The sequence below is a fragment of the Nannospalax galili genome, unplaced genomic scaffold, assembly GCF_000622305.1.
Source record: "Nannospalax galili isolate Female #2095 unplaced genomic scaffold, S.galili_v1.0 scaffold105, whole genome shotgun sequence".
Taxonomy (NCBI): Eukaryota; Metazoa; Chordata; class Mammalia; order Rodentia; family Spalacidae; genus Nannospalax; species Nannospalax galili.
Genome location: NW_008354502.1, coordinates 3006650 through 3020310, shown reverse-complemented (window position 1 = coordinate 3020310; position 13661 = coordinate 3006650).

The window sequence follows — 13661 nt, the reverse complement described above, 5'->3', positions numbered from 1 at the left end:
TATATATATATATATGAATCTTAGAAGAAACAAGGGATACTCAAGCTGATACTGACCTCTAAGCTTCATCTCTGCTGCCGAGCTTTCATAGTGCTGTAAGGTTCAATGCATGCTTTCAGAAGAGAACATAATCATAAGCCTTGTCCAGCTGTGAACACTGTGAGCTAAAATAATGAGTTCCCTGACAAGTCACATGTTATGGGAGTATCTAACCACCTTCTGACTGGATTTAAGGATCACTTCACAAGATGAAGCCGATACTTAGCACTGTTATCAGGGTCAGGAAGCAATGTCTAAGATAGGTCACAGGCCAAAACGGTGAACCTTCTAAGTAGGTTGTGCTAAGTAGACAAAGTATTAACTGGCTCCTAATGAATTATTATTATGCCTATAGATTTGTACATCTCTCAATACTCACCAGAGAAACTTCTTCCTAGAACAGTTGGTGATTATCACAGAGACCCACATCTGGTCCATGTATAGAGAATAAGAGACTGAAATTGCTTGGCCTGATATGGGACATCTATACCAAACCCTTTCCCCCTATAGTTCAGAAATCATGTGGAAGAGTCATCAGAAAAAAATTTAAGAGCCAGAGGTGATCGATGTATATGAGAAAACCTGGACACCACAGGGCAGTTGCAGACGTGCAGATATGAGCCCTTGTGATAGCTTGAATATGCCATAAGCAAGCCCAGGTCAGAAAAAAACCCAGTGTAAAGAGTGGGGAGGTGGTCAAGAACACCTATCCCTAGCTGAGGATCTATTGGCCATTGATAGCTGCTGGGAGAAAGAGAGTCAGTTTTCCTTAAGTATGTGGTGCCCTTGTTCATTGACCAAACTCCTAGGGATAGACTCATACTCAAGTGTATTTGGGAACCCAAATTATACTTGATAAATCTTTAGCAGAAGAAAAGTAATAATACAGAACATGAAATCTGGGATGTAGGAGGGGGTGGAAATGGGAATTGTGTCTGAATATTATCAAAATACATTGTATGAAATTCTCAAGGAATCACTAAAATATTTTTATAAAGTAATAGATTATCAGTAATGTCATGACACAGTTATTATACCATCATTTCTACTTTTCAATAAGTTCAGATCCACTTTAGTTTTATTTACAAAGCTATTATCAGCCTTTCTATTTCTAAAAACACATTTTAGTACACTTGACGCAGCAGCCAGCACAGGAAGTAATGACTGAGTACTTTCTTCATTTCTTACAACTTTTAAAAAGCAAATAGCCAGTGACCAAGTAGAATTCATTCCAGGAAATTTTCATTTGTGTTTTTCAATTCTGTGAATTCAAAGTACTCTAACATATTTTAATTACCAAGATCTAGTGTTATAGTGTTTATGAGTATTAAAACATTATGGCATACCAATTCAACCTTGGGATTTGCTGTTGATGCAGTGGCCACCAACTGCAGAGGTGGTCGTGTCCGTTTGGGGAGTTCCCTCATTGTCACTACCTGTATTTTCACTCTATATTCATTGTACTTCCATGAGCAGACTTGTAAATCTTTGACTTTGAAATATGATGTTCTACAAGTCTCATGCCACACAATGAGCTTAAAAACAAAACAAAACTTGTTGTCCAGGGAGATGATGAATCAAAATAGATCATGCCTTGCAAACCTGAGGAATGGAGTTTGGTTTCTCAGAACCCAAGTAAAATCTGAGCATGCCTGAAGACCACCTAGAGTCCCAGCATTGAGAAGCAGTGATAGGGAATCTCTGGGCATCACAGCCAGAAAGGCTAGCAGGAATCTACCATACTTAGCTTCAGTAAGAGACCTTTCCACAGCAAATAGAGTGTGACCAAGGAACATCTATTCTTTGCATGCATGTGCATATGCTCTCTACATACACACAAAACCCCCCACAAAATCTTATATTTTAAGTAAGTTTATGGTTCTGTGTTGGGCTCCATTCATATTTATCCTGAACTGTGTGTGGCCCACAAGTCACAAGTTGGGCATTCATTTATGCTAGAGAAAACTTTTAGCCCCAGATTCTTGGGTTCTTAATAATGGGCCAGACTGAGAGGAGAATTTTAACTTGCTAAGCCTCATTTTCCATATCAATTAAGTGTCAAATGTCAGAATATCGTCAGTGCTAGCACATGAGTGTCAAGCTTAACAGGGCCCTACTAATGGAGCATCACTATGTCTTCCCAGGAACTTTTCTCTTTCAAGTTCTGAGCTATTTCTCATTCCTTCCTGTCTCATTTTCAGACCGTTTTCCAAGTTGCCTTTAGTGCTTTTTTTCTGCCTTTCACGCTTTCTCTCATGACTTCCCTTCTTCTACCCTGAATGTCTTATAGTATTGGATCCATCCTCCTCATCCTGTTTCAAATCATGTGCCCAAAATGTTCCCCCAAATTCCTCTATACAGCACTGGCACATGTGCGTGCATGCACGCACACACACACACACACACACACACACACACACACACAAAACAAGTTCACTATTTCTTGCTTCCATGTGACTTTATTTCATCTTGAAACAGTTGCCTCCTTATTCTAGTTTGTCTTTCCATTGCTTCCATTGCTGTGACAAAACACTAATTAATACCAACTTAGGGAGAAATGGGTTTATTTGGCTTACATCTCCTGGGTCACAATTCATCAGGGAGCCCAAGGTAGGAACTCAGGGCAGGAAGCTGCAGGCAGAGCTAAAGCACAGGCTATGGAGGAATGCCACTTACTTTCTTATACAACACAGGCCCACCTGGCCAGGGGTGGCACCACCCACAGTGGGCTAGGCCCTCCCACAAAACCCAATGATTGAGAAAATGCCACACAGACATTGCCACAGGCCAGTTCAATGGAGGCAATTCCCCAATTGAGGCTCCCTCAACCCAGGTGTGACAAGTCACCAACCGAAGCTATCCAGCTCTCCTTGTCTTCTAAGATGTGTAATATTTTTTGAGTTTATAACTGTTTCCATCAAGGTTCCTTCTCATTTTTGTCCTTAAGGAGTCTACTACCTCTGAGCCCAAGTTTATGCCTTTAAGGTCACTTTAACTCTTTTTCGGATCCATCTCATGACAATGATTTCAGATGCTACCTACAGGCTGACCGCATATGATTTTAAGCCATCTACTGAGACTGTGCACACCACTGACAAAAGAATTTGGATAATTTGGATAAATTATCCCTGTTTTGTTCCTATGAAACACTTTTTTCTGTGACATATTTCACAGTCTCTTTTAATAAATGTTTGAAACCTGCTGACTACTATTATTTATTTGATTTTATCTCAAAATATTTTTGTTTGCTTTAAATATATTTTTAGTAATTTTTTTCAATTTTCATAATATAAAATTTGATTATATTTAGATCTCATCTCCTATATTCACCTCCCCTTGCTAATCCCTGAACAATTGAATGTATTCTCATGATATATAAAATAAGTTCTATGGACTTTAATTTGTATCCACAAATGTCCTTCAGTGTGGGTCCACACTGGACTTTCTTTTTTTTATTGTTTATTTAATAACCATATAATTCGAAGAAGCATTTCATTACAACAGCATTGACATATTCAAAAACAATTTCTAGAGCTAAGATGCACCTCTTAAAAAATTGGCTGTAAATTTTTAGGTTTACAGTTGAACTAATACAGTTATACAATATTGTACTCTGTATAAACCCTAAAAGACACAAAATTAAATGAGGTTTTAAACTTTAAAAAAGATTTCCATTTCATTATTAAAATATACAGTTTCATACAGAAAAATTCATTTTTAATACAATTGACACTAAGATGCACATGCATTTCTAATCTCTATATATCTGATTATTACTAGTCACAGTTGGTTACTTTCTGAGCTCCTTGGCATCTGAGCATGGATATAAAGTCATCAGGTAGATTTCAATGATAATGTTTTTCACATCTACTAATTATTAAGCAGATAATTTTTATGCTTTGAAGAATTATTATTTTTTATTTATTTATACACCCACTTCCCAGGTAGCACCCTCCCATAGTCCCCCTCTCCCACTAGAGCCCTTATACTCTGATATCCCTGCTACTGTCTGCTGTGTTGTTGGCATCCCCAGCCATTCTCCACTACTTGCCCTTCTGGTGAATCTAGTCAGCCTATCTAGATGTCTTTCTTTTAGGAGGGTCAGCTGTTCTTCATCTAGAGGTAATCAGTGATCAATATTCCTTTGGATAAAATTGGGGTCTGCTATTCAATTTCCCAGTTCTATGCTGGGTTACTATGTGGGAATCCCTTTGGCCACCCTGGCCAACAATTCAAAAGAAGGTATCACCTGTCTGGCATTTTTGCCTTTAGCTATACATATGGACTCTTATGAAATTATATTGGCTCCTTTAATCTTTGGTTATACTTTCCTTTTGGGTGTTTAATGCCATACAGTTGGTCCAGATAAACTGATTTATTTTTACTCTTAAGGTCTTTTGAGGATCTGTTCCTCAGGGGTCACATGGGCTTGGGAGGAGCCCCTGGATCCTTTCTTTTACCAGTTCTGCCTATGTGAAGATAAGTCAAAGGTACTGCTCTACCATGGTCCCTGCTTCACCATGGTTGGCTTCACTTGGAAGCATGGAAGAAATGATTCCTTTGTATTGACCCTCCTCTTTATAGAGTAGACACTGGTTCAAGTCCATCTGGAGGGGTCTCCTCAGCCTCCTTGATCAAGAGAACAGGTGACCCATCAACATTATAGGACATTTTCAGAGATGCTCATAGTCCCCTGGAACTAGTCGACCTAGGAGGGCAAGGAGAAAAAAGTGTCCTTATGTCCCTCTGACCAAATTATTGTAGACCTCAAAGCATGTCTGTCAAACACCCAAGAAGGCTAGTTCCATCAGTCTGGTATTTTAATTACTGTGTGTCATGTAGATAAATCTTCGGCAAAGACCAGTTGTTCTCAGATAAACCTTACCCAGATATATATTTCTTGATCTTCTATGTATAATTTGTCAGTGGGTTGTAGGAATAATATGGTTATCTCTGGTTTTCAAAACTAGCTAGGCATTATTCATCTCTCACATTTTCTCACCCCTCCTTCATGGTTTCCCCACTTAAGGTACCTCCATTTCCCTCCTTTCTCCCTTACTAATATCCTTCTTCTACGGTCCTACCTCTATTGAGCTCCTTTTCCTTTATCCCCTAGGTTCCTTGTATATTCTTCCCTCTCCCCTCCCTTAAACTGCAGGAAACCATGATGCCAGGCCCTAGGGTGAGGTGAGCCTAAAACTTATAGGTCCAGGCTGCATTGTCTGCTAAAGGGAGGGGCACTGAAAACAGTGGCTCTGATAATCCCTGGCCTGCAGAACACTGCTAGGCTGGCAGGGGGAACTGCCCTGGTCATAAAGTGAAGGCTCCCTGCTCTGTGGGAAAGTGTCTTGGTCAACAACCTTTAGTTCATCTCCTTGACCTGAACAAATAACTCACCTATCCCTGGCTAAGAGATTAGGCCAGGTTAAAGGTTTATTCCTGAGCTAAAAGCTAAAAGTTCACCATGCTTTTAGCTTTAAGAAAGAAAACACTGTGGCCAATAAATTACTGGGTGGGCATTGATAACCTTGAGTAAAAGTTTAAGAATCCTTCTGGTGCCTAAATGTCCTGTTTCTTTGTACCCTAAATCTTTCTCTGTGACTGCCATATCCCACATGACTGCTAGTTCCTTGGGATGTATAAAAAACATCTGAATTCTAAAATAAATCGTCCTGTTGGGAAGACACGGGTCCCAGAGGTTATGACTCTGTCGCCAATCAGACCCTCTGCCCCGAAGCCAGCAGGTCCCCTGCAAGCAAAGCAAACCTGAGTCCCAACAACTGGCACCTGAAACAGGGACACTCTCGGACCTCTGCTTTGCTGTGAACAGAGCAATTCTGCCCCCTTCGGCGGCTGATCGGATCCCCTTGTCACACTGGTTCATAGGTAAGGGGCAATTGTAAATATGAGTAATTCTCTCTCTCCAGACCGGTCTCACTTCCAATCTATTCTTAAGTGCATGCTAAAGTCTAGAGGAATTAAATGTACAGAAACTCAGATTAAGGCCTTTTTGGATATTACTGTAGAATGTAATCCTTAGTTTACTGCTATGGGAACTATTGACTTGGAATATTGGAAAAGAGTAGGAGATACGGTACAGAATTATCAAAGGCAGGGCAAGACCGTTCCTGTCTTCTATTTCCCTCTCTGGTCTGCTCTTTGCTAGTGTCTCCAAATAGAAGAGGAACCCCCTCCATTTTCAATCCAGCCACCTCCACCTCTGCTCCCCCCCCACCAGTCCTCCCTCCACAACAGCCCAACAGCAGGAACCTTCTCAGGCTGCTACTCAGCTGCTGGCACCTCCTCTGGGTGCTGTGAAGCTGTCAGGGCTCCCTCCTGCTGTGGCACAGCCTCTGGAAATGCAACCACCTGCCTCTAGTTCTATTAGAGAGGGGGAGTTGACCCCCACTTTGGGATCTCTCCCCATGTTTCCTTCTTCCTTAGTATTCCCCATGGCATATGTTTCTTATACCTTGCCCTCTGCTCTGACCCTGAATCTCTCCTTCCCATGTTTCAAAATCTGCTCACAGGAGACACTTTCTCTAGAGAACCTCTGGCTCCCTTGCCATATCCATCCCCTCAGTTCTTTCCAGTTCACATTCCAGCTGGCCCTGTGGCAGCTGAAAACCCTGAACTTAGAATGCATAGTCCTTTTGGCTTTGAAACGCTGAAAGCAATACTGCAAGGTGGTGATGGAAAGTGGTATGCATGGTCCTTTTTAACATGGCCGTCTTTGATCAGCTTAGCCGTAAATTAGTCACTGCTTGGGACTTTACACACCTCTCCCAGGCTGCCCTGTCCCTGGGACAATAGCTCCTTTTTAAGTCTAAATGCTATGATGAGTGCACTGGCAGGCAGTAAGAAATGCTCAAGCTAATGTTGATGTGACAGCTGACATGCTTAAGGGTAAGGTCAATATGCTGATGCTGAGGCACAAAAGGTTTTACCAGGTCAATATTTTGATCAGGTGTGCCTCTGTGCCTTGAGAGCCTGGAGATCCATACTGGATGGTGAGACAGCGAGAGCTAGCTTAGCTGATCTCAAACAAAAGCCACAGGAGCAATGGGCTGAATTCTTAGCTAGGGTCCAGAAAGCACTAGAGGCTAAGTTTCCTCACATAGAAGCCACCCAATTTTAATAAAACAACTTGCTTATGATGGCTCAACTCAAGAATGTAAAGCAGCAATTGATCCAGTAAAAAAATCAAGATTTGTCTTCCTGGGTAACAGCTACTCAGGACATAGGCACAGTTTCGGCACAGCATCAGGTTAGCATGATGGCAACTGCATTGGCAGAAGCTTTTGCTGCCCAAATGAAAGATCCATGCTTTAAATGTGGAAAAATGGTCACTTTGTGAGACAATGCTCTCTCATAGATTGCAAGCCTATACCTGATCCCCCACCTTCAGGCTCGAGACCTAAACCAAATAAAAAATGCCCTAAATGTCAAAAAGGTTTGCATTGGGCTAGAGATTGCCATTCTAACTTCAATAAAAATAACAAAACTTTAAATGAGAGATTGGGCAGTCCTCAGCCCCACAACCAAGAGGGTCAACAGCCTCAGTGGGAGTAAACCCCCTGGGCATTATGAACTCGCCCTGTAACATCTGACCTTAAGTCTACAATGACACTAATAGAACAGGGAGTTGCTATAAGAGGACTGTTAGATACAGGCACTGATCAATCAATTATTAGACATGAGGACTGGCCATCACATTGGCTCACAAACCCCCCTCTTGGGGGTAGGAGGAACAATTTCCTCACTCCAGTCTTTCCATCCCCTACAGTGGGAAGACTCGGATGGGATCCGTGGAACTTTTCAGCCATTTGTCATCACAGGCATTAACATTAGCCTCTGGGGAAGAGATGTGCTAGGACAATTACAGGTGTCTCTCTCCTCAGCCTGGACCAAAAATTCTGACTATACCTCTAAGCAGTCTTAGACTGTTAGTAATCCTTTTATTCAACACCTCCAATTCTAAAGGCCATTGCTTAAGTCCCCACCCCCCTCCTGGGGGTAGGAGGAATTATTTCCTCACTCCAGTCTTACCATTCCCTATCATGGCCTATTTCTAGTAATGAATTACCTCATTTACAGGGTCTTATACAAGAAAAATCAGATAAAGGGCATTTAGAGACCTCTAACAGTCCCTGGAACATACCTATATTTGTAATACAAAAGAAAACTCATGGAAAATGGAGATTTTTACAAGACTTAAGAAAAGTTAATGCGACTATGAAAAAGATGGGATCGCTACAGCCTGGCCTTCCATCTCCTGCAGCTGTGCCTGTAGGACATGCTATTATAATAATTGATATAAAGGACTGTTTCTTTTCTATTCCTTTACATCCTGAGGATAGGGATCATTTCACTTTCACTATCCCTGTCAACAATCACTCTGTACCCAGGCAGAGACATCAATGGAAAGTCCTATCTCAGGGAATGAAAAATAGTCCTACTATATGCCAATTTTATGTGCATAAAATAATTAGTCCAATACTTAAGAAATTCCCTACTGTTCTTGTTCACTATATGGATGATATTCTCCTTAGTCACCCTTCTATTCAACTTTTAGAAGTTATGCTTACTGAATTAATGACTATTTTAACAAAATATGGACTTTATATTTCCTCAGAAAAAAATTAAAAAACATGGGCTTTATACTTATCTGGGATATGTCATCTTAGATAATCAATTATACCCTACCACCCCAAAAATAGAGTTGCCAGATCCTTGTACTTTAAATCAATTACAACAATTTATGGGACACTTAAACTGGTGTAGGCCTTCTCCTCATCTTACTACCATACAATTAAGTCCTCTTTTCCATCTATTAGAAGAGGACTCAGATCCTAACTCTCTTAGACATTTAAGTACAGATGCTAAACAAGCCTTAACACTGGTAAATAAAGCCCTTCATCAAATAAGAGTGAATAGAGTTAATCTTCAAAAGGATATTCAGATTCTTATAATTCCAAATATAGAACAACCCATTAGCTATTATATTTCAAAAGCCTAATTGTCCATTAGAATTTATTCACCTCCCCCATCATCTTAATAAAAAAGTAACACTTTATTATTCTATGATAATTCTTTTAATTCAGAGAGCCCATTTACAGACTCTTCATGTTTTTGGGAAAGACCCTGATAAAATAATTTTACCCCTTAAGTGGAAAGAAATTGATTATGTAGCTTTAATTTCTCCTTTGTGGCAACTTGCCTTTGCAAACTATGCTGGAGATATTGGCATACATTATCCACCCTGAAAACTTTTAAAGTTATTTCAAATTAGTAACTTTATCTTTCCAACTATTACTTCACACTCTCCTCTCCCAGGGGCAGACATCCTGTTTACAGATGGGACTAAGAAAGGAAAGGCCGCAGCTATTTTATACCAACTTCAAACAGAACAAAACGTTTCTCACACTTGGGAAATGCCTGTTGCTGCTTCTGCCCAGTGTTCAGAACTTTCTGCTATCCTCCAGAGCTTCATGCTTTTTCCTCAACCTTTAAATATATACACAGATTAAGAATATGCTGCCCAGGCACTCCTAAAACTAGAAACAGCATTTTTACAACATAAACCAGGAGAACCTATTGGGATGTTATTCTTATCTCTGAGGACTAAAATTCGCCAAAGAAAACATTCATTTTTTGTAACTCATATACGCTCCCACACTGGATTACCTGGTCCATTAGCCTCCTTAAATCAACAAAAAGATAACCTAACCAAACAAGTAAATGTTGTGACTCCTTTATGCAGTCACCAACTACTTCATCAGCCAGCAAAAATGTTAAAAGCTTTATATCCCAACTTTACTAAGGATCAAGCTAAAATTATAGTTAAACAATGTCCTCAATGTGCTCCACTTCTTCCTTTAGGTCCCATGACTGGAGGCAATCCTCATGGCCTATGGGCTAATATGATCTGGCAAACTAATATAACTCATATAACTAAATTCGGAAAAATGTTAAAAGCTTTATATCCCTGCCTTACTAAGGATCAAACTAAAATTATAGTTAAAAAATGTCCTCACTGTGCTCCACTTCTTCCTTTAGGTCCCATGACTGGAGTCAATCCTCGTGGCCTATGGCCTAATATAATCTGGAAAACTGATATAACTCATATAACTGAATTTGGAAAACTTAAATATATCCACTGTACAGTAGATACTTATTCCTTGGCTTTAAATGCCACAGCTCATACAGGAGAAAAATCAAAAGATGTAATTAAACATCTTATTCAAACATTTTCAATTTTAGGAAAACCTCATCAAATAAAAACAGATAATGGGCCCTACTATACTAGTAAAATTTTTCATCAATTCTGCCAAACTTGGGGTATTTCACATACCACTGGCACTCCTTACAACCCCACAGGACAAGCAATAATAGAGAGACAACACTAACACCTCAAAGATCAAATAATTAAAATAAAACCCGGGGAATCACCTATACCTGGGATAACAGTACATAATCCTCATTTCTTATTACACAGGTCTCTACTAAATTTAAATTTTTTTACACTAAATGATCAAGGAATTTCTCCAATGGCCAAGAACTGGCAGGGACTGACTGTCCCACAGCCCCTGCTGCAAATGCTTTGGAGGGACCCTGAGTCAGGACTGTGGAGCAAAACTCCAGCACCTCTACTAACAATGGGGTGAGGATATGCTTGTTTCTTTCCAGAAAATGAATCCTCCCCCTGATGAGTGCCACTCGGAATGTCAGACCACTCAACTGAAGCCCCCACAGCAAAGATGGCTGCACTGACCCTGGGGAAGCAGAAAATGAGACCCTGCCAGAAGAAGACGCAGCCTCCTGTGACCTGGGGAATGATTAAGAACCTGATAAATGATGCCCAGAAGTTGGGACAACACCAGGGCCAAGATATCTCTAAACCTGAAGTTCTTCTTGTCTGTGTTCTAACTATACTGGCTGTGAATAGTGTAAAAGCTAAAATGTGTGTCATCAATACTAATGTTAATGGTGTACCTATTTTAGGATCAAGATTAGTACTCGAGTGTATTACACAAAACTGTGCATGGCCACCTGGACCTATCATATTGGAAAAGGATGGACAGAGGATATACAGCCAAATGGATAAAGGATTTTTAGGTTGAAAAAATGCTACTGACCAGAGCCTAAAAGAAAAGCATGATTTCAGTATTTTTAAAGAGGCACTGATAGAAGATACTGAAAGTTATAGCTGTGTAAAAAAATCACATGGGATGTGAACAATTTCCAGAAATGTGTTGTTTTAATTTGTCTAATTTTTCACATACTATAGACCAACAGATTAATGATTTACAAAAGGATATTGATAAGATATCTGAATTTTCTATACCTTGGCCAAAATGGATCCAATGGCTTACTCCATTCTTGGGCCGAATATTGATTGGCATACTTCTTCTTATCGGAGCTCCAATAGCTATGTACTGTATTATATTTCCATTAATAATACTGTGGCCTCTATGACCACTTCCTTCTTACTTTTAAAAAACAAAAAGGGAGGAGGTATAGGAAACCAGGATGCCAGGCCCTAGGGTGAGGTGAGCCTAAAACTTATAGGTCCAGGCTGCATTTTCTGCTAAAGGGAGGGACACTGAAAACAGTGGCTCTGATAATTCCTGTCTTACAGAACACTGCTAAACTGTCAGGAGGAAGTGGCCCGGTCATAAAAGTGCAGGTTCCCTGCTCTGTGGTAAAGCATCTTGGTCGACAACCCTTAGCTCATCTCCTTGTCTTGAACAAATAACTCAGCTATCCCTGGCTAAGAGATTAGGCCAGGTTAAAGGTTTACTCCTGAGCTAAAAGCTAAAAGTTCACCATGCTTTTAGCTATAAGAAAGAAAATATTGTGGCCAATAAATTACTGGATGGGCATTGATAACCTTGAGTAAAATTTAAGAATCCTTCCGGCACCAACTAACAGACTAAATGTCCTGTTTCTTTGCACCCTAAATCTTTGTATGTGACTCTCATATCCCACGTGACTGCTATTTCCTTGGGATGTATAAAAACCATCTGAATTCTAAAATAAATCATCCTGTGGGAAGACACAGGTCCCAGAGATTATGACTCTGTCGCTGATAAGACCCTCTGTCACGAAGCCAGCAGGTCCCCCGCTAAGAAAAGCAAACCTGAGTCCCGACATTAAACTAACCCAATTTTTAGCCATATCTCCCTTATTAAGGCATGTTTCCTACTGTTCTTCTCTTTCAGGTTATTTCTTTTCCTTTACCTCCCTGTTTCCTTTCCATTATCCTGGTTCCTGTAGTTATGTCTGGTTGCATACTTACTTACCAGAATCTGGTTCTAGGATCCACATATGAGGGAGAATATATGTTGATTTTTTTTCCTGAGTCTGTTTTACTTCACTTAGTATAACAGTTTCTAGCTATCCATTTACCTGCAAATTTCATGATTTCATCTTTCTTTACATTTGAGTAAAACTCCATCATATAAATGAACAACATTTTCATTATCCACTCATCAATTGAGGGACAAATAGGTTGCTTTCATCTCTTAGCTATTGTGAAAGAGCAGCAACAAACATGGGTATAAGTGTCTCTGCAATAGCATGAGTTCTTTGGGTATATGCCAAGGAGTTGTATAACTGGGTCAAATGGTAGGTTCATTTGTAGTTTTTTAAGAGTTCTCCACACTGCTTTCCATAGGGGTTGAACCAGTTTCCAGCCCCAGCAGTAGTGGATGAGTGTTCCCTTTTCCCCACATCCTCTCCAACATTTTGCATCATTTGTTCTCTTGATCATAGCCAGTCTGAGTGGTGTAAGGTGAAATCTTAAACTCGTTTTAATTTGCATTTTTCTAATTATTAGTGATGTTAAACATCTTTTAAGATGTTTCATAGCCGTCTTTACTTCTTCTTTTGACAACTCTCTGTTCATCTCCTTAGCCCATCTTTTAATTGGGTTCTTTCTTGTCTTGGTTCTCTGTTTTTTGAGTTCGTTATAAATTCTGGTTGTTAAAACTCTGTCGGACGTGTTGCTGGTGATGATTTTCTCCCATTCCCTGGGTTTTCTGTTTGCATCCTTGGTTGTCTCTTTTGATGTACAGAATCTTTTTAGTTTAATGAGGACCCATTTGTTAATTCTTGCCTTGTTTCCTGAGCAAATGATGTCCAGTTTAGAAAAACCTTTCCTATGTCTATATATTGTAGGTTTTTCCCAGTGTTTTCTTCTAACAGTTTCAGAGTTTCAGGCTTTACATTGAGGTCTTTGAACCATTTGGAATAGTCTTTTGTGCAGGGTGAAAGATAGGGTTTAGTTTCATTCTTCTACAAGTGGAGATCCAGTTTTGCCAGCACTATTTGCTGAACATGCTGTCTTTCCTCCAGTTAATGTTCTTAGACCCTTTGCCAAATATCAGTTCGCTGAAATTGAATTTACTCATATTTGGTCTTCAATTTTATTCCATTGGTGTATGGGCCTATTTTTGTGCCAGTACCATGTTGTTTTTATGACTATAGCTCTGTAATACAGCTTGAAATCTGGTATAGTAATCCCACCCTGGTATTGCTCCTTGTTCTCAGCATTGTTTTGGCTATCTGAGGTCTTTTATGCTTCCATATGAATCTTAGGATAGTTTTTTCCAATTCTG